This window comes from Nannobrachium achirus (assembly GCF_963921795.1).
Source record: "Nannobrachium achirus genome assembly, chromosome: 16".
Classification (NCBI taxonomy): domain Eukaryota; kingdom Metazoa; phylum Chordata; class Actinopteri; order Myctophiformes; family Myctophidae; genus Nannobrachium; species Nannobrachium achirus.
The window spans coordinates 4,110,022-4,129,900 of NC_137823.1; the positions used below are offsets into that span (position 1 = coordinate 4,110,022).

The 19,879-nt window shown below is 42.7% G+C and overlaps 1 protein-coding gene across 1 annotated transcript in view; it reads right to left on the reverse strand.

Moving 5' to 3' along the window:
- The window catches only part of wasf1 (WASP family member 1), a gene marked incomplete at its 3' end in the record, with an annotated part of 194,644 nt that overhangs the window by 106,629 nt on the left and 68,136 nt on the right, over window positions 1-19,879 (reverse strand). The window lies entirely within an intron of this gene.

The window sequence follows — 19,879 nt, forward strand, 5'->3', positions numbered from 1 at the left end:
TAACAACATAATAACCAGCACAGATAGACAAAGAAACAGTCATGGATTTATATTTAAAAGTAACTTTTATTTTCCCCCCTGGACCCAGGATATGGCAGCTGCATAGCCCTGCCATACCCAATTGACGCCCCTGGGGAGAGGAGCTTTTATTAGTGCACCAAGCCTTGCTTCCTTGGTCCTTTATCTGTCATGGCATGAAACCTATTAGGTCAGACAGAAGAGCTACTGTAGGTAGCGAGGAGAGAGAGGGGGGGGGGGGGGGGGGGTGGTCCTCATTACATTGATTGCCTTGCTATCGTTGCGCCAGAACAGGGACGTACAGAGAATGTTAGAGAGGCAGGGGCTGAGATATCTAAAAGGGCTTTTTGGTGAAAATACTGAAAATAGCAGACCTCCAAGCTTGGAGGTCGGCTATTTTCAGTACTTGAGACCACAAACTATAGTATAAGCATAACAAAGGCAATGTGGTGTACAGCATTTCTACACAAAGAGGACAATTCTTCTTTCAACACAAGATGCTAGTTCAGGAGAGTTTGGACAAGGCAATTCTCTTGAATGCTGCCTTCAGGTATGGCATGGAAAGAGGGGTATTTGCATTTCTTTCACCATAGTGAAAACTGCATGGTCTGTAGAGGGCACTTTTTACAGACGGATAAAAGGGCAGGGGCTCAAGCCCCCTTGGATGTCTATATGTGCACGTGCCTGCACCAGAGGAGAGGGGGTGGGGTGCCGGAGTGGTGCGTGTGTACGTGCGTGTGTGCGTGCATGCGTGCGTGCCTTCGTTGGAGCGTGAACAATCCCTCCTGGCAGGAACGCTGTGTGAGTGTGAGTCTATGTGGGTGAACAGTTAGTTATGGTAGGAGGAATAAGGATGCACAGGAATGCATTGAAAGGCAGGAACAGTAGAGCACTGTCACTGTTAACAGTGTGTTCTCCTAACCTTTGTGATCCTCATCAACATCATCAGTGTGCATCGCCTGGTTAATGTGCTGTGTCTCTATCCTCTATGCCTGCCTGCTCACTCAGCCATGATAATGCGTGTGAGGCTGCAGCAATGGCCTGCTGAGGCCCTAATTGCCCCGTTCCCACACCAGCAACGATACCTAATCCATACAATTGATTATAAAAAAATAACTAATCGATATAATTGATTATAAAAATTATATTGATGATCGACAATTTAAAGATGAAGTGCCATGATCCCCCTCCCCCTAAAACATGATTATCAGGTATCATGATTATACTAGAAGGAAGTTTTTTTTTTCTCCAAAAAAGTGTACAAAAAGAGTTAAAATTAGGTTTTTATGTGGCCACACCCACCAGTTCATTAAGTATGCCTGGTTGTCATGTGGGTGGTGACCCAGCTGAAGTTAGCCACACCCACAGTGTTGGGTGAATGGTAAAAGGGGAGGGAATGATTATATGATGTCATTTAATCACTGTTTTTGGATCGGCACGTTTGACCCACAAGGTATCAGCCTCCAGAAAGAAACCCCAAATACAAAGGGAATACATAATTGCTCATAACAACCACACCAGGGGGTCTAATGAAGTACTGTCAACCTCCTAGACACATATAACCAGAAAAAGAACAAAACAATGGCACCTTCTCTTTAAAGGAGGCATACAGACCAAAATAGGACCCCCCCTGAATGAGAATGTTTCCACAGACGTTCTTACCTGGTTCGGTTGATATGTCTCATTTCTGCCCCTGTCTGAGATCTGTAGATTAGTCCCCACCGCTAAAACGGGCGAATCACCTCTATCCAAAAGCGCACATTTCGGCCGCTTCCAAACAAAAAAATCTTTTAGGAATCGTCCAGACATGCTTCCTACAGTCACCACACACAGTGTTTTAGCGAGACGCTCCGTGCATTGATGTAAACAAAGCAATGAGCACAGCCACTTCCTGCCTCAGCTCTGAGAGCTAGAGCGGAAGTCTCGCGAGAATCTCGCGAGAGCTCGAGGCAGCATTGCTTTCCTTAGCCCTGGTAAACAGGCTATATTAACCCTTCAGAGGCTACAACAGCGTGTCTGGTATGTCTAGGAAGCATGTCTGGACGATTCATAAAAAAAAATCTTTTGAAGCGGCCGAAATGGGCGCTTTTGTATAAAGTCTATATTCCCGTTTTAGCTGATGGGACTAATCTACAAATCTCAGAACAGGGGCAGAATTGAGGCATATCAACCTAACCAGGTAAGAAGGTCTGGGGAAACATTCTCATTCAGGGGGGGTCCTATTTTGGTCTGTATGCCTCCTTTAATAAAATAATAGATGCATAATATATATGCAAAGGAAGCTTGTAGATCGTCAATCTTTTTAAATGTTTTTAAAACAACCAACAACGACATGCCTAGAATATAGGGACAGAAAGGTTGAAAGTGGTTAAAAACATCGGCTGCATACAGTAAGTGCTGAAAAAGTGAAATAATGACCGATATATGGGTCAAACATACATATTGATCAGGCTTTACAAAACTGTGTACTGTACAAGGGTTGGCACTAGCAGCGACAGGGATTGCAGAACTCAACTTGGAAACATTGGAAGAAAAAAGACTTCAGAAATGACTTCAGTGACTGTGTAGCCGATAGCAGTGCCAGCATCATTGGTATGCGATTATGAGTGATCCTTAAAGGAGGACGTTTTGTGACCAGAGGGGCCTTTTAAACCCTTTGATAACCACGCATTTCCCAGAGTTTCTGTTTGTTTACGTGTAATGATGAGTCTCTCGTCGTTCCATAAATTCACAAAGGGTTGGCCTTTTGAAGATGCAAGACGCGCGCTAACAGAAAGTGACACATCTGACTAACGAGGATGAGAGGGAAAACAGACGCTCGCGGGAGTACAAGAGTGTGTTGAGTGGAGATTAGGCCTGATTTACGCTGCCACCCAAATCCAGCCCGAATCAGATCTGTGCCACATCAAAAGTGGAATCCGATTTGTTTAGAATAGTCTAAATGCAGACAGGTCACATGCAGGTCACATGAAATCCGATTTTTACAAACCACATCCAGAGGTGGTTTCAAACGGATTCAAATCTGATTTCTAAAGATATGTGTGTGTGTGTGTGTGTGTGTGTGTGTGTGTGTGTGTGTGTGTGTGTGTGTGTGTGTGTGTGTCTAAGTCTGAATACACTAACCTGATCTAACGAGCCAAGTCACATATCGAACTGTCCAAAATGTCACTTGCAGCGCGACCCGAGCACCACTGATGTTATTACAGAGCGCGAGAAATGCATTTTGATTTACAAGAGCGCAAGGGTGTAATGAAAATAAAACAGTACTGCATAAGTTTTACACTACAGAAGAAATGGCGAGCAGCATTCAGTGGACAGACAGAGAAATTCAACGCTTTCTAGCACTTTGGGGGGCTGCCTCAGTAGGCTACAGGAGAAATGTACAGGAACAATTAGGCCAGCTTTACACTGCCACTGAAATCCAGCCTGAATCAGATCTGTGTCACATCAAAAGTGGAATCCATTTTTTTTTTTTTATAGTCTAAATCCAGACAGGTCACATGCAGGTCACATGAAATCCGATTTTGAAAAACCACATCCAGGGGTGGTTTCAAATCCGATCCTCAATCCGGATCTGAGGACATCTGTCTCAGTCTGAAAGCAGTAACCAAATCCACCCCATAGAGTTATACGCAAGTCACATGCAAGTCACATCAAACTGTCCAAATGTCACTTGCTGCGCGACCCGAGCGCGCGGTGCTCCATTGTAATGACGTCATTACAGAGTGCGAGTATTTACTATTTGATTACATCGAACTGAGCAAATGAGAAAAACAAGAGAGAAGAGAGAAAACACGTGAACTAAATAGATAAAACCAGAGAGAAGAGCGAAACAGAAGAATAAAGAAAAGAAGAGAGAAAAGCAATATTGTAACGTATGTTTACTATGGTCTATTATGTTGCATTTCCTGAACATAATCAACTAGCGTCGACGTAGTGGCGTAATGTCATGACGCCAACGTCGTTACCACGATAACCAAAGCATTTCCCCGCATGGCAGCTTTGGGCTGACGCTGTTAAAATCAGTCAGAACACACAGATCAGATCTGTGTCACTTGCAAATGCAGTGTGAAAAGTCGGGCCAAAAGATCAGATTTGAGAACATATATATAGATATCTCACAGCATGGCAGAGAATGGGTTCACAAGGTCCAAACTGCAATGTCAGAGGAAAATTGAAAAATGTAAAAGAGGGAAAAGTCATGACGCCAACGTCGTTACCACGGTAACCAAAGCAGATATGTCAACGTTAAAATCAGTCTGAACAAACGGATCCGATCTGTGTCACTTGCAAATGCAGTGTGAACAGTCGGGCCAAAAGATCGGATTTCAATCAATTCCAATTCCTGCTGTCATATACTGTAGGAATAGATGTGATTATTGATTGCGTCTGTGAAAAAAGAAAAAGAAAAATGTAGGACAGAAAAGGGTTCTAGGTAACGACCCATGCAGCTATGGATGGATCAGGACGTACAGAGAATGTTAGAGAGGCAGGGGATGACATTTCTAAAAGGGACTTTAGGTGAAAATATCGAAAATAGCAGACCTCCAAGCTCACAACGCGTCGCGCTTTCAATAATTCTTTCAACATAAGCAGCAAAGCTGCAATCAAGTTCAGGAGAGTTTGGACAAGGCAATTTCTCTTGAATGCTGCCTTCAGGTATGGCATGGAAAGAGGGGCATTTGCATTTCTTTCACCATAGTAAAAACTGCATTCATGGTCTGGAGAGGGCACTTTTTACAGACGGATCAAAGGGCATGGGGCTCAAGCCCCCTTTGATGTCTATGTGTGCACGTGCCTGGGATGGATGGTGAGGGGGAGGGTTAAGTAGGCTTTTCTGAGGTGAGTCATCTGAGAAACAACATCTAAGGAAAGACCATAAAAGGGAAGGAAAAAAAAGAGTCACACATGCGTCTTTAGCCTTAGTTAGAGTGGTTTGTATACGAGGTGTGCGGGCAACGTGACGGCACAGACCCAAACACACCCGAAAATCCTCCTCGCCCACCTCTACATCAAAGACACCCTCTTCTCTTGGGAGATTAATTAATCCACTGGTTCCCAAACAGAAAAGATTTTTTATGGGTCCCTTTGTAAATTATTTTATTCCCCCCAATTTCATGAAGATATAAAAAAAAAAAAAAATCTTAAGAAATTAAATAAATTAGAACACAATGTTTAAGAAGTAGTGAAAATAGCCGATCTACAAGCTCACAGCGCTGCACTTCACGCCGCGTTGTGAGCTTGTAGATCTGCTGTTTGTGTGTGCCGTTTCATTCAAAACAAACGCACCTGTGCACCCACCAACTACATATAAAAACACCCACATGCACCCACATTCTGCGTGCCCCCCCCCCCCCCCCCCCCCCCACACACACACACACACACACACACACACACACACACACACACACACACACACACACACACACACACACACACACACACACACACACACACACACACACACACACACACACACACCACCTGTTGACTCACTGCATTTCCCACAGAGCTGAAGGTCTGAGCTGTGACCGCTCTGTCAGCCATTGGAAGCCACACACACTTTTCACCAGGACTCAACAAGTTACACACAAACACCTGAAGGAAGCACACACGGTACAATTCTCCTGGTAATTTAGGCCTAGAATTATTGAATGCTTTAACCAGTGAAAAATAGCAGATATACAAGCTCACAGCGCGGCACCAAGTGCCGCGCTGTGAGCTTGTAGATCTGCTATTTTTTTTTTAAGTTGTGAAAATGTGTGCAAATCTTTGAATATATGTATTTTTTAAAGCGAACGTTTGTAACTTTGTGACTTTGCTTCTGGGGGGTCCCTGGAACTAAATATTTTGAGATGGGGGTCCGTGGCCAAATAAATATCACATCACATGAAAAGGTTTGAGAAACACTGACATAGTAGTCTCTCAAGAACAGACTAACTGAGCTCCAGTTAAGTGAAAAGGACCCTTTCTTTGACGATGGCAGGCCAGATTGCTGACATAGAAACATAGGTTTTTCAAAAAATCTTAGAAGGATTCAAAAGACACTTATAGAATCGGGTCAAAATTCTAATTTTCACGATTTAAAGAACATAGCAGATCTACAAGCTCGCAGCGCGGCACTCGGTGCCGCGCTGTGAGCTTGTATATCTGCTATTTTTTCAATAGTTAAAGCATAAAATAATGATACACAATATAGTGTACCCGTTCTGAATGGATTAAGTCTGACAGTGTAAGGAATACTTCCACAACAAATGGCTATGTAAATGGAGGTCCATTACACTTTTTTTACTACATTAAAACAAGAGTATTTTCAGCATAAGATGCATAAAATATGGCACAAGGAATGGGGACGATAATAGTTTTTTAGTGAAAAAACAAGAAAAAACGCCAAATGTCAACCCCTAGCCAGGCACAAGATATCATCGTATACTCGTGTCAATCCTAGGAATCGTTATCGTGTCAACATTTGCGATATCAACAAATAAATATAATTTAATCTGAATAATCATATATAATTGAAACATTATCTGAAGAAGCAATATGGTATTGTTACTGTATCACGATGAACCTTGTGAGTTGCACGCGCAGGCAGTATTTAGTATGTCTGAGGACAGCACAAAACAGTCTTTTCCTAAGAAAAGACGGATACAAAAGGACCAAATTAAACGCTCTAACTGGCAGGGAGAAGGCACCGACACAAAGGGAGAAAAATAGGGGTGTTTTACATGGAGGCCCGCAGTTTTAGGTTATTGTTCTTTGAATAATGGATCACAGCAACAACCCTTGTGTGCGCGTGCGTCTGGATTGCAGAATGCATTCGGGCACTTTGGAGTCTGATTGCACATCATGCGACCACAGAGTCAGACTGATAGGTCCTGGGGAGTGAAAACGTTTTTGTCTGCACAAGCGCGCACACTAGCACTTACGTACAAAGACTCGACACACACACACACACGCACGCACGCACGCACGCACGCACGCACACGCACATGCACACGCACAGTCCAGACAGTGAGAGGCTGAGAGTTCCATATTGTGACAGTCCCAGGTTCCCGCAAGAAATCTTTTATTAATTACCTCACTCGTTTCCCCCCTCAGAGAGAATTAATGAAAGAACAAAAGAGCGAGAAGTAGAGAGAGATAGAGAGATAGGGAAGGAGAGAGAGAGGGAGGGAAGGAGAGAGAGACAAATCGTCACTGTCGGGCAGAAACCTCGTATCTCCAAGTTTCAGATTTGTATGTTTTTTTTTTATCGTAAATGAAAGCCCTGCTTCATCTTAATAAACTGGCGCACAAAACTAGTGAAAACAGCAGATCTACAAGCACACAACGCCGCGTTGTGTGCTTGTAGATCAGCTATTTTCACTATTTTAATAACCCATTTAGGCCTAGAATTATTGAATGCTTTAACCAGTGAAAAATAGCAGATATACAAGCTCACAGCGCGGCACCGAGTGCAGCGCTGCAAGCTTGTAGATCTGCTATTTTTGAAAAAGTCGTGAAAATATGTGCAAATCTTTTTGCTTCTGGGTGGTCCCTGGAACTAAATACTTTGAGATGGGGGGCCATGGCCAAATACATATCATTTTGGGGGTCCTTCACATGAAAAGGATTGAGAACCACTGACATAGTAGTCTCAAGAACAGACGGCTAGCCAGATTGCTGACATAGAAACATAGGTTTTTCAAAAAATCTTAGAAGGATTCAAAAGACACATATAGGGTCAAAATTCTAATTGTCACGATTTTTCAAAAATAGCAGATCTACAAGCTTGCAGCGCGGCACTCGGTGCCGCGCTGTGAGCTTGTATATCTGCTATTTTTCAATAGTTAAAGCATAAAATAATGATACTGTGTACCCGTTCTAAATGGGTAAATCATTTCTAAAATGATATATACAAAACAAACGGTTTTGGACATACACGGTTCCCACCCGACGACAACTGAATGGTAGTATTGGAAGTCAAGCCCCGGGCCTGAAGCTAAGCAACGGCACTGGACTGGACTTGATAAACCAGTCAATATAAAGCTACAACAACAAGCCTATCAATCACTGTTGGCCCAGGCTGCGTGCTTTTACATCCTTCAGTGTGGAGCCAACACTTCCTAGTCAATGCTGCACTCTGTAACCTGCTGTGCACAACAAGCATCTTTGTAAACATAATAAATGCCAGGAAGCCTGTCATATTGAGAGCCATTCATCCAATCGGCTTCGTGCTTGAGGAGCCAATGAGGTTCACCAGAACTGGCCCACTCAGAGCCGGCTCTACACTTATGGCGCATTCAAAGCCGAAGAGGCGAACATTGTGAAAATAGTCGCTTCACTTTGGTCGTCAGCGTTGGAAAAAAATGATGTCACGTCACAATTAGGGATGGGACGATATGAAAATGTCACATCACGATTATTGTGACAAAAGAAATCTCAATTTATGATATCGCGATAATCAAAATCCATTATCCTGGGGCGGAACATTTGCCAAAACAATAGCCGATCTACAAGCTCACAACGCGTCACATTGCGACGCGTTGACATTTGATAGAGAGTGAAAAAAGACTGTATCAAGTACGTATATTATAAGTACTTTTTACCAATTATAGAGGGTTTAAATGGTACCGGATGTGCAGCTCGACAAATGAAAGGTGAATTGATCCCAGTGCATGACGGAGCACGATATCACCATAAATTAAACCTCCACGATACGATTATCGTGAGTGTTTTTTTTATCACGATAAACGATAATATCGCGTATCCCATCCCTAGTCACAATCAAGGTGAAACACCTGGAAAAAAGGGACGTTCCAAAACCAAACATTTCCCTGTCTCATGGACAACATCAACGCTGATTGGCTGTCAGGACGCGATGGGTAGAGGTTAGAGTGGGGGGGAAGTGTTGGTCGCTTCAGTTGGATTTTTCCAACTGGGGGGCGAAGATACCGAAGTGACCGTTTGCATCTTAGCATTCACTTTGTATTGGTATTTAATACTACCAGTACAGGATACACCATACCGTATATACACTGCTGAAAGAAATGAAGGGGGGAAAAAATCCCTTAATTCTTTGAGCTTTCTTTGAGCAGTACTACAGCACTATACTCAAATAAATTCAAATAAATTAAGGGAACATTTTGTTCCCTTCATTTCTTTGAGCAGTATATATACACAGTACACAAATGAAATGACACAACGACAACACAGGAGGATAATATAACAGCAGGTGGATATATAGACTAGGCAGGATTTCAGAGAAAGTGCTTATTTAAAGTCCTGAAGGCAAATTGTGTTAATTTATGGCATACATGTTTTCTAGGGGTAATAAAGTGTGCTGAATCCAAATCTGCTGTATGTCCTCAAATTGATTAGAAACAGCTTAACATTCATGTATAAATTGCGACCGAAGGTCGCATATACTCTGAAGAACCGTGTCACTTGAGTGTCCTTCCTTCCTTCCGTATCCTCGTGACCGTCCGTATCCTCTGTGATGTGTGATGTCAGCGAGTTGTGACATCACTTCCTGTACAGGGCGGCTACACGAAATGTGGATAACACTATATATGGAGATAGTCCAGTCCATCATGTCATACGGGACTACCGTCATAGAAAGTAGCCATTGTTAGGCCGGAGTCATTGGCTGTCTAAACATGGAGATGTGGATAACACTATATATGGAGATAGTCTAGTCCAATATGTCATATGGGACTACCATCATAGACAGTAGCCATTGTTAATCCGGAGTCAATGGCTGACTGTCTGTACAGGAAGTGATGTCACATGACATACTTTTTATGCCCATATATGAGTCCTAACATGGAGGTGTGGATAACACTATATATGGAGATAGTCTAGTCCAATATGTCATATGGAACTACCGTCATAGACAGTAGCTATTGTTAGGTCGGAGTCAATGGCTGTCTGTCTGACTGTCTGTACAGGAAGTGATGTCACATATATACTTTTTATGCCCATATATGAGTCCTTCTGTACCACATCTCCATGTTTAGGCAAACTCCACACAGAAAGGCCCTATCGCCAACCCAACCTAGGGTGTGAGCGATAGGGCCTTTCTGTGTGGAGTTTGCATGTTCTCCCCGTGTCTCCTAGGGTTGATACCCTCACAAAAACATGAACAAACTCCCCCCAGAATGACAACAACTAGAATCGTCAGAGAAACGCTGTGGTTGGCCAGATGGTCAAGAATTGGCGCGACCTCGCCCTTTAGGGCGAGGTCATTTGGACCTATACATGGAGAAATGGAGCAAACCTGTTTGGCCTAAACATGGAGATGTGGTACAGAATGACTCATATATGGGCATAAAAAGTATGTCATGTGACATCACTTCCTGTACAGACAGTCAGACAGACAACCATTGACTCCGGCCTAACAATGGCTACTGTCTATGACGGTAGTCCCATATGACATGATGGACTGGACTATCTTCATATATAGTGTTCTCCACATCTCCATGTTTAGGCCCTATCGCTCACACCCTAGGTGGGGTTGGCGATAGGGCCTTTCTGTGTGGAGTTTGCATGTTCTCCCCGTGTCTCCTAGGGTTGATACCCTCACAAAAACATGAACAAACCCCCCCCAGAATGATAACAACTAGAATCGTCAGAGAAACGCTGTGGTTGGCCAGATAGTCAAGAATTGGCGAGGTCGCATGTCACCCTGAGGTCGCATTCCACCCTCAGGTGTCTTACTAGTATATATTTGTGATTATTTTTCCAACCAACTTCAGCACGGAGTGACGTCATCCAATGGGAAAATGCTTGGAAAGACACAGAGTGACCCCTGATGACGTCATCATCTCCATCAATACGTGCGACCTGATATGAACGTAAATGGTGATGTCATAATATCGAGGCATACAGTATATAAGGGCCATGAGAGGGGCCGTCTATGCCCGTATCATAGCATATCATCACTGTCGGGCAGAAACCTCGTATCTCTAAGTTTAAAATGTGTACATTATTTCGCAAAGTAAAGCACTACTTCATCACACAAGGCCATCCCACAAAAGTAGTGAAATAGCTGATCTACAAGCACACAACGCCTCGAGTGCTTGTAGATCGGCTGTTTCACTAGTTTAAATCATTTTAAAAATGATAAATACAAAACGGTTTTGGACATACAAGGTTTCCACCGTACAACGTCGATATGATATATGGGTATTAGGGCTGCCAAATTAATATTCGAATATCGGATATTCGTCGAATATGGGGAAAAAATGCATATTCGATCATAAAAATTAATATTCGAATTATTAAAAAAAAAATAATAATAAAAAAATAAAAAAGGAAATCCGGCCATCCACGGTGGTACTACGAAACATAACTCCGGCCATCCACGGTGGTACTACGAAACATAACTCCGGCCATCCACTGTAGTACTACCGAACATAACTCCGGCCATCCACTGTAGTACTACCGAAACATAACTCCGGCCATCCACTGTAGTACTACCGAAACATAACTCCGGCCATCCACGGTGGTACTACGAAACATAACTCTGGCCGCTCTCTCTAGAGGTCTCATCACACGTTGTTATGAGAAGCTGCTAACGTTAGCTTCACCCTCTGGCTGTGGCTCTGTGAGTTACAAACTGTTGCAGATAGCAGGGTGACCACAGCTTAGCTTGTAGATTTCTCCTCATTGATCTTACACCAGCATGCATTTGCAACATAGGCTCTAGTAGCCTAGCCAGACAGCGGCTGTCTCTGACTGACAGACTGACTGACTGACTGCGAGTGGAGGAGTAGAGGAGAGGAACGTATGTCTCAGTGTTGACAAGTCTAGACCTGGTTGCTTATTCCTCTCACAAGATTTGGCAACACACCCATCTATTTTGATAATGGTAACAGAGAACTTACAGTGGCTATTTACTTTACTTTTTTGCTTTTAATAGTTGTATAGCCTAATTGCATTTACTTTTTGTGTAAAACAATTTTCATCAGCTTTATAAATAAATCTCTTTGAAACTGAAGACCATGGCCAATATTGATGAAAAAAAAAAAACGTTTTTTTTTTGTTTTTTTTTTTTTAATTATTTTTATTATTATTTATATTTATTTTTTAATATTTGAATATATTCGATATTCGGGCCAATTTCTAAGACCAATATTCGAATTTAATATTTGAGGAATGTTGAAGCCCTAATGGGTATAGATGGGCATAAGCTTGAGGATTGGTGGATTGGTGTGCCATCCCCCTATTCCGACACTAACCCTAACCTCTATGGAAGTGTCGCCACTTGGACAATTAGAAGTCAATGTCTGAATGGCAGAATGTCGGAATGGAGAGCGGCCCCCACTAGGGGGTTATGAGCTTCACATGACACTTTGACCGGACTGTAAGTGGGCCAATGTCCATGATTGGTCAGGTTTTACTTCATTATGAAACGGGAGAACCGGGCGCAAACCTCTAGTAATTCATAGGCGCAAATCGCGGGGGGGACAGGGGTTACGTGTCCCCCCCCAGGTCCAATTGGTACCCCCCAAAAAAAAAAAAAATCTAAAAAAAAAAAATCTTTTTTTTGAGAAAATAATTATTGATGACATTTTAAAGTATTTAAGAGTGCTGCTGGAATAACTCAATAGATAGTCCCCCCAGGAATCCGCGGAGAAAAAGTATTGATTCCGCGGAGAACAATCCTGATAATGCGGAATTCTGCGGAGAACATTTCTTGATTCCGTGGACATTAAAAAACAACCTAAAACCAGTAAGACTCCCTAATCGGGAGATAAGCGACCGTAGGTCTCGCTAGAAGAGGGCCATGTGAGAAATGAGGGGTGGGGTCTCCGCGTTGCCTTGGCGGACGAATAGGTACCGGCCCAGGCTCTCCCGGACGCTCCTAGGCCGAGTTAGGGCATTTTATGTGAGCTGCAGTGGAGGGGGTCCTCCACTGGGGGCGCCACCACTTTTGCATCCGTTCTGGAGCACCAGGAGTGGGTGGTCCCCGGGAATTCCCCGTGAGCAGCCCTGTGGGGGTGGTCATTTGGTCATTTTTGCACATTTGGTATTTCTTTTACACCTGGGGTCCCCCAGGGACCTGGGGGTCCCTGGAACTCCGGGGGTCCTTGGAGGTTGTAGTTTGGCAGGCAAGGAGTTTGTGTGGAAATTTTGGCATGGATCGGGGCAACGGTTGTGGAGATATGAGCAGGGCAAAAGTGTGACTCACTCACTGACTGACAGACAGCCCGTGGAGCTTTTGATAGTAAATGCGACCTACAGTCGCAATGACCAGTTATCAAGCTAAAAATTATATAGTTCTAACAATCAAGTAAAACCCTTCATGAAATAGCTACAATTAATTGTAATTAGTGGTTAGAATAATCAAATAATCATTTTTGAGAATAAAAATCTAATATTAAATCTATTCTTTTTTAATTGCTATGGTTTTTAATAATTACTTTCTGTTGCAAAGACTATATTGTCATCCAAACCATGCCCATAGTAAACACATTTTAGAGGATATCCTACCTACTACCTAGAATAGGTGTAATATTTATTTATTCTCTTCTGCATTAGCAGGACCATAGAGAGGAACTATAGTTCAGGACACAGTTTCTGTCAGGAACGATTGTGGGACCGGACCATCCAGCAACAACAGCAGGAGGGAAGCTAAGCTCTGTATGAGGTGGGCACTGGTCAAATCATGTACACATCGTTTTATAATAGTAGTAATAACAGTTGACTCTCAGTCTGAGAGTCTCAGAGTGAGTGATGACATCATAATGTGGCGACTTTGTTTTGGCTGTGGTGGATACACTCTCTTGCTGTGGTGTGGAAGAAGCCAGAAGGACAGCATGATTTTTTCATTGGACTATGTTTTCATTGGACTACATTTATTGGAATTAAATGGATACCGACCTCACAACCTGTCCCAAGTTGCTACAGAACTAGAACTGTACATTTCGGGAGGACCAAGTTGACCAACAAGCAACAATGGTAACTATTTACTTTTTCATGTAAGCTTTGGTTGTGTTGGTTATTGCAGTAGTGATAACTTGAAAAGTAAATAAATAATACATCATAAAACCGTTAAGGGCCGTATCTGAAGGAAAATGAGGGGGTAAAACTGGCCGAAAACCGGTCTCTGCACGCCAAAAAAACAAAATCGCGCACGCGCGCCCGGCGGCGCGCGCTTTGCGCGCGCAGGACCCCCCCTATGCATTTCGTGGATCTACGCGGCTGTAGTAATTATAATGTCGGTTTGAGCACCAATCATATAGCAACATTTTTCAGGAAACAGTTAGGATTTAGAAGACATAATCTACCTCAGGTGTTAAGTCACTTCAATGCTGCATGCACATTGTGTGAGGGTGTAATCATGTCAGTCTAGCCATTTAAACCCTCTTCTTTAGTTGCCTGGGATCCACCAAGGCTCTGTACTAGTCTGGATGGATCGAAATGTCATCACGCAGTGACATCACAACATTGTCATCACAACCAATGTACTTGTCTTAAAAGTAAACGTCCGATAAACCAAATGGCATTCAACAACTAATTAAACTGTCCTTTAACAACCTGTAAATTTGTTGCATTGATTGATTCACGGTGGTGCTGCTGTTGGAAATGTTGCACTGGACAATAAATCTGAAAGGAGGACCTAAGATTTGCTACCATGCTGCTGTGGTAGTCGGACACAAGCTGTACTCATTTGGAGAATACAACAGCTGCCTGAACTACAGTGATCCGATTGAAGTCCACATCTTCAACACAGTGTCTTTGCGTTGGAGGAAGTTGCCCCCGGTGACGAATGGAAGAGGACAAAGTCCCATTGAGGTTCCCTCCGGCCGCTGGGGCCACACAGCTGTGCTGGTAGAAGAAATGGTCTACATCTGGGGAGGCTATCCTTACTTCTGTAATGTGCTTTATGCCTTTGATGTCGACACCCACAGCTGGTTCAAACCCAATACTTATGGGTCTATTCCAGAAGCAAGGACGTACCACTCAGCCTGTGTCCTGGAGAAGGTCATGTATGTGTATGGAGGAAAAACCCAGCTGACTGGATATACAAATGACATGTACAAGTTGGACACCACCAGCACAATGGTCTGGTCTTTAATTAACACCAGAGGAACTCCACCACCTGCTTCATACAGTCACTCTGCCACCATCATCGGAACAAAGATGTTTGTATTTGGGGGCTTAAACAACTTAAACAACAATACTGTGTTTGACACAAAGACCAACTGCTGGATGAAGACACTTCCTGCACAGCTTCTTCCAGAAGGACGTACAAGTCATTCAGCCTTTACCTACAATGGAGAGCTGTACATATTTGGTGGCTGGAATAGGAACCAGTGCTTCAATGATCTGTGGCAATTCAGTCCAGAGACCTTTTCCTGGAAGCAGGTTGAGCCCAAGGGGAAAGACCCTTGTAGGATGTATGGGATGGGCTGTTGCATGGTGGGAGATCGTATCATCATCTTTGGAGGATTCAAAGCACACTATACAATGTCTGATGACCTGTACATCTTAGATTTAAGTCCTAGCCTGAAGACATTATGCAAGCTAGCAGTTATTCATTATGGTCTGGATGAGGCTGAACTCCCACATGACATCAGGTGGGAACTGGCAGCCATGACTACCAACAGCAACAGAACATTAAATTGTCCATTTTGAGGGCTTAGTGCTCATTTTTGAGCTGGGCATACAGTAGATTTGGATTCAGTACGCCTTAATACCCCTGGGAAACAAGTATAACATGAATTAACACGATTTGCCTTCGGAGTTGTTTATAAAAATATGTATAGCTAAATAACAATGATAACAATTTGTATAATAATCACTACAAATAAAACGAATAATCACTCCCACCCTAATAATGAACCAAAACAAACAAAAACACAGAACACGTAACACAAGACAAAAAATATATAAATAGCGAAATAAAAACAATACCCTGCCAAAAAAAACTTTTTCTATAATAAAAACGTCTTTTTAACTATGGCCTTCCCTGCCAAACGTCTTCTGGACGTCTTTTAAAAAAAGATTAATAATAATTTGGACCTCCAACAATGTACTAGGCATGATCGCGATCGCGAAATTGCATATTTAACCCCCATACCAACCCCATCTTTCAAACATGGCAGCCATGTTTGTTTACATTTGAAGAAAACATAAGGGCTGCTTTCTCCTGAATGCCTGAACGGATTTCCAAGCGGATTTTTTTGTTTGAAAGCTGTGAAAAGCATGCACATGCATAGTGCATGATCTGTGCACGAATGTGTGCACCAGCGTGCACACTATTTTTTTAACCCTTTGTTGGCGAAACGGCAATATAAGAGGTCCCACTTTACATACGGTAAACATAACCCTGAGATCCAGGTAGGAGCAGCGGTGCTACAACTAAATTGAGTAGTCTAATTAATCACTATTTTGTACTTTGTTGGCAAACACTAGTGGACACCAGCACAACAAACACTAGTGGACACCAGCACAACAAACACTAGTGGACACCAGCACAACAAACACTAGTGGACACCAGCACAAGACACACACAGGCCTACGCTGAACAGAACACCTCTCAGCGGAATGGAAGGAAGAAAGCAGGAGGGATGCAGGGTGGAGGAACACAAGACGAGAAGGCCAGAGGGAGGAACACTGAGACGGATGAAGAGGATAAGAGTGGAGTGGAGAGGAGAGGAGAGCCATATGGAGGAGAAAAGATATTTGAATGCCGTAAAATCCCTGTTCGTTAATACAGTCCCTTTTGTTGCATTTCTACACTCTCAGAGTTAGTAATAGTAACAGTGAGGAGTTTACTGTGTTGTGGAGGAACAAGTGAGCTGCGGTTAAGTAGGAGATAGAGAAGGGGGCGCAGTCGGTAGCGCTGACGCGCTGTCTCACTCCTAGAAGGTCATGGGTTCGATTCCCGCCGGGGGACGCTGGGGGCGTGTTCTCTCCTCGTCATCAGTGCCCACACCCTAGGTGGGGTTGGCAAAAGGACCTTTCTGTGTGGAGTTTGCATGTTCTCCCCGTGTCTCCTAGGGTAGGTACCCTCACAAAAAAAACATGCAGTAATCCTGGTCTCTATACTGCCTCCTTTTCTTTTCTCTAATCACAATCTAAAATATGAAACAAGGTTATCCTTTAAGAGTAGAATTGTGGGTAAGTCCGTGTCACATACTAGCATCATGTCCAAGGTTATAAGGGAAAATATTAATATCCAGTCAGGGTGAAGTTATTGAAGAAGATTCAGCAACAGAGAAACGGCATACAGCATCAGAGCTCTGGCCTCCATGGCCAGACCCTGGGCCCCGTGGGGCAGAAGCCTCTCCTCAAGTGCAGGCACGTGCACACATAGACACCAAAGGGGGCTTGAGCCCCCTCCCTTTTATCTGTCTGTAAATGCCCTCTCCAGACCATGAATGCGGTTTTTACTATGGTGAAAGAAATGCAAATGCCCTCTTTCCATGCCATACCTGAAGGCAGCATTCAAGAGAATTGCCTTCTCCAAACTCTCCTGAACTTGAATGCAGCATCTTATGTTGAAAGCATCTTATGTTGCCCTCTCTGTGTAGAAATCCATGCCGTTAAGGCAGATATTTACTTGATAATGCTTAGTTCAGTGTGACCTCCAAGCTCACAACGTGTCGCAGCTCACAACGCGTCTCGCTGCGACGTGTTGTGAGCTTGGAGGTCGGCTATTTTCGTTATTTTCACCAAAGGCCCTTTTAGAAATTTCAGACCCTGCCTCTCTAACATTCTCTGCAAGTCCCTGCTCAAGTGCCATATGGGACGCCTCTTGTACACAAAGATGCTCTCCCTAAATGGAGATAAATATAAACAGGCTATACTAAGTGACAGTACCATGTATAATACAACTGATTGGTTAAGTTTGCAATGACCATGTGTATAGTCTCACTTGACAAATCTCACAAATGACATGTTGACACAGAGTAGTAGAAGTCACAGTCCACAAAGGATGTCAGCTGTTGGATTGACAGCTGACATCTAAATTAGTTTGTGAGTTTTTATTAGGACTATGTTCTACAAAGCTGAATATAAGTAGGATAAATACGCGTTTTTTAATGTTCTAGCCCGTTGTCCAAATAAAGGCCTTTTATTTCTAAATCCACCTGAGTGCCTGGACCTGGAGTTGTGTGCCTCTGTGGCACATTCTGTCCTCTTTTGCACATTGTATTCCCTTTCAGAGCACCGGTGGTTTGAGGGATACCAGTAGCTAGGGGTGGGCGATATGGAAAAATACAATATCACAATATTCTCCCAAGCTGTATCACGATACATGCTTTCATCAAATTCCTTTTTCACGTTGGTTTTTTAGGTTATTTTTCAAGTTACTAGACTCTCTGGGTTCCTTTTGGGAGGTCTACGTTGAACTTTACCAGTATGTAACTCTTGACTGCATACAAATGAAACCAAATGGACCCTTATTTGGTTTCATTTGCACACAGTCAGAGTTAACTACTGATTTATTAATTAAACATGATTTTTAACAAGGCTCCCTCAATTGTATCACGATATACTGTACACGATACCTCTGAAAAGGCATATCGTGGAGACATTGTATCGTCTCAACGATATTTATCACCATATCGCCCAGCCCTACCAGTAGCGCCCCTGCTATATTCTTTCTTAGGATAGATACACATTTGACAGTCTATAAATATTGCTACCACAAGGTGTGTGCTTGCTCATCAAGCTGCCTCACGCTAAGGCAGGGGTGAGCAACTTAAATGATGGAGAGGGACACATTATTTCCACACTCACTCCAGAGGGCCACAATGCATATACTATCGGGCGGTTATCTCATATTTTAACTTTTTTCTTAAATGAATGCCCTACTACTCCATCATTCTACATTCATATTCTACAAAAGTAGCAAAAATAGCCGATCTACAAGCTCAAAGTTTGTAGATCTGGTATTTTTTGCTATTTTTCAAATGGAATCCTGAATATTTTTTTGCTATTTGAATTGGAATCCTGAAATTAACATTTTCATTTCAAATGCATTTAGTTATGCTTATGTTAACTTTATGATCTTAAATACAAATACATTTGATATAAAAGACTACTTTGTAAATACATGTCATTAAAGGAGTAGTTCACCCCCAAAATGACTTTTCTTCTATTGATTAGTCACGCCATGGAGACTAGAGTTCAATAATATTTTTAGTTTTTTGTCACATTCCTAAGACAAAAATGTGATAACAATAAATTTACCCCCATTCGACCCGTTTAGAAACGGGTCCCCATCCGGAATCAATGGCGGTAAATTTACTCGAATGAAATTTTTGTCTTAGGAATGTGAAAAAAACCAAAAAATATTATTGAACTCTACTCTCCATGGCATGAGTAATCAATAAAAAAAAATCATTTTGGGGGTGAACTACTCCTTTAAGCTACTAATATAGACTGAAGTAATTAAGCGGGTCATGTTTGCACGTTTGGAATTGGAACAGTTGAAATCAATAGGCTAATATATCAGTATTCCGATATTAACCTGCGGGCCGCATTAAGTGAAGGTGGGGGCCGCATGTGGCCCCCCCGGGCCGCCAGTTGCCCATGTATGCGCTAAGGCAGGGGTCGGCAACCCAAAACGTTGAAAGAGCCATATTGGACCAAAGAAACTAAAAACTAATCTGTCTGGAGCCGCACAAAAATTATAAAAGCCTTAAATATCGTCTTTGTCGGGTGGAAACCTTGTCCAAAACTTGTTTTGTATTTATCATTTACAAAATTAACTAAACTAGTGAAAACAGCCGATCTACAAGCACACAACGCCAGATCTGCTGTTTTCACTACTTTTGTGCGTCAGTCTTGAATGATGAAGCAGGGCTTTACTTTGCAAAAAAAAAGAAAAAAAAAGAAAAAAAAAGAAAATATTAGCCTC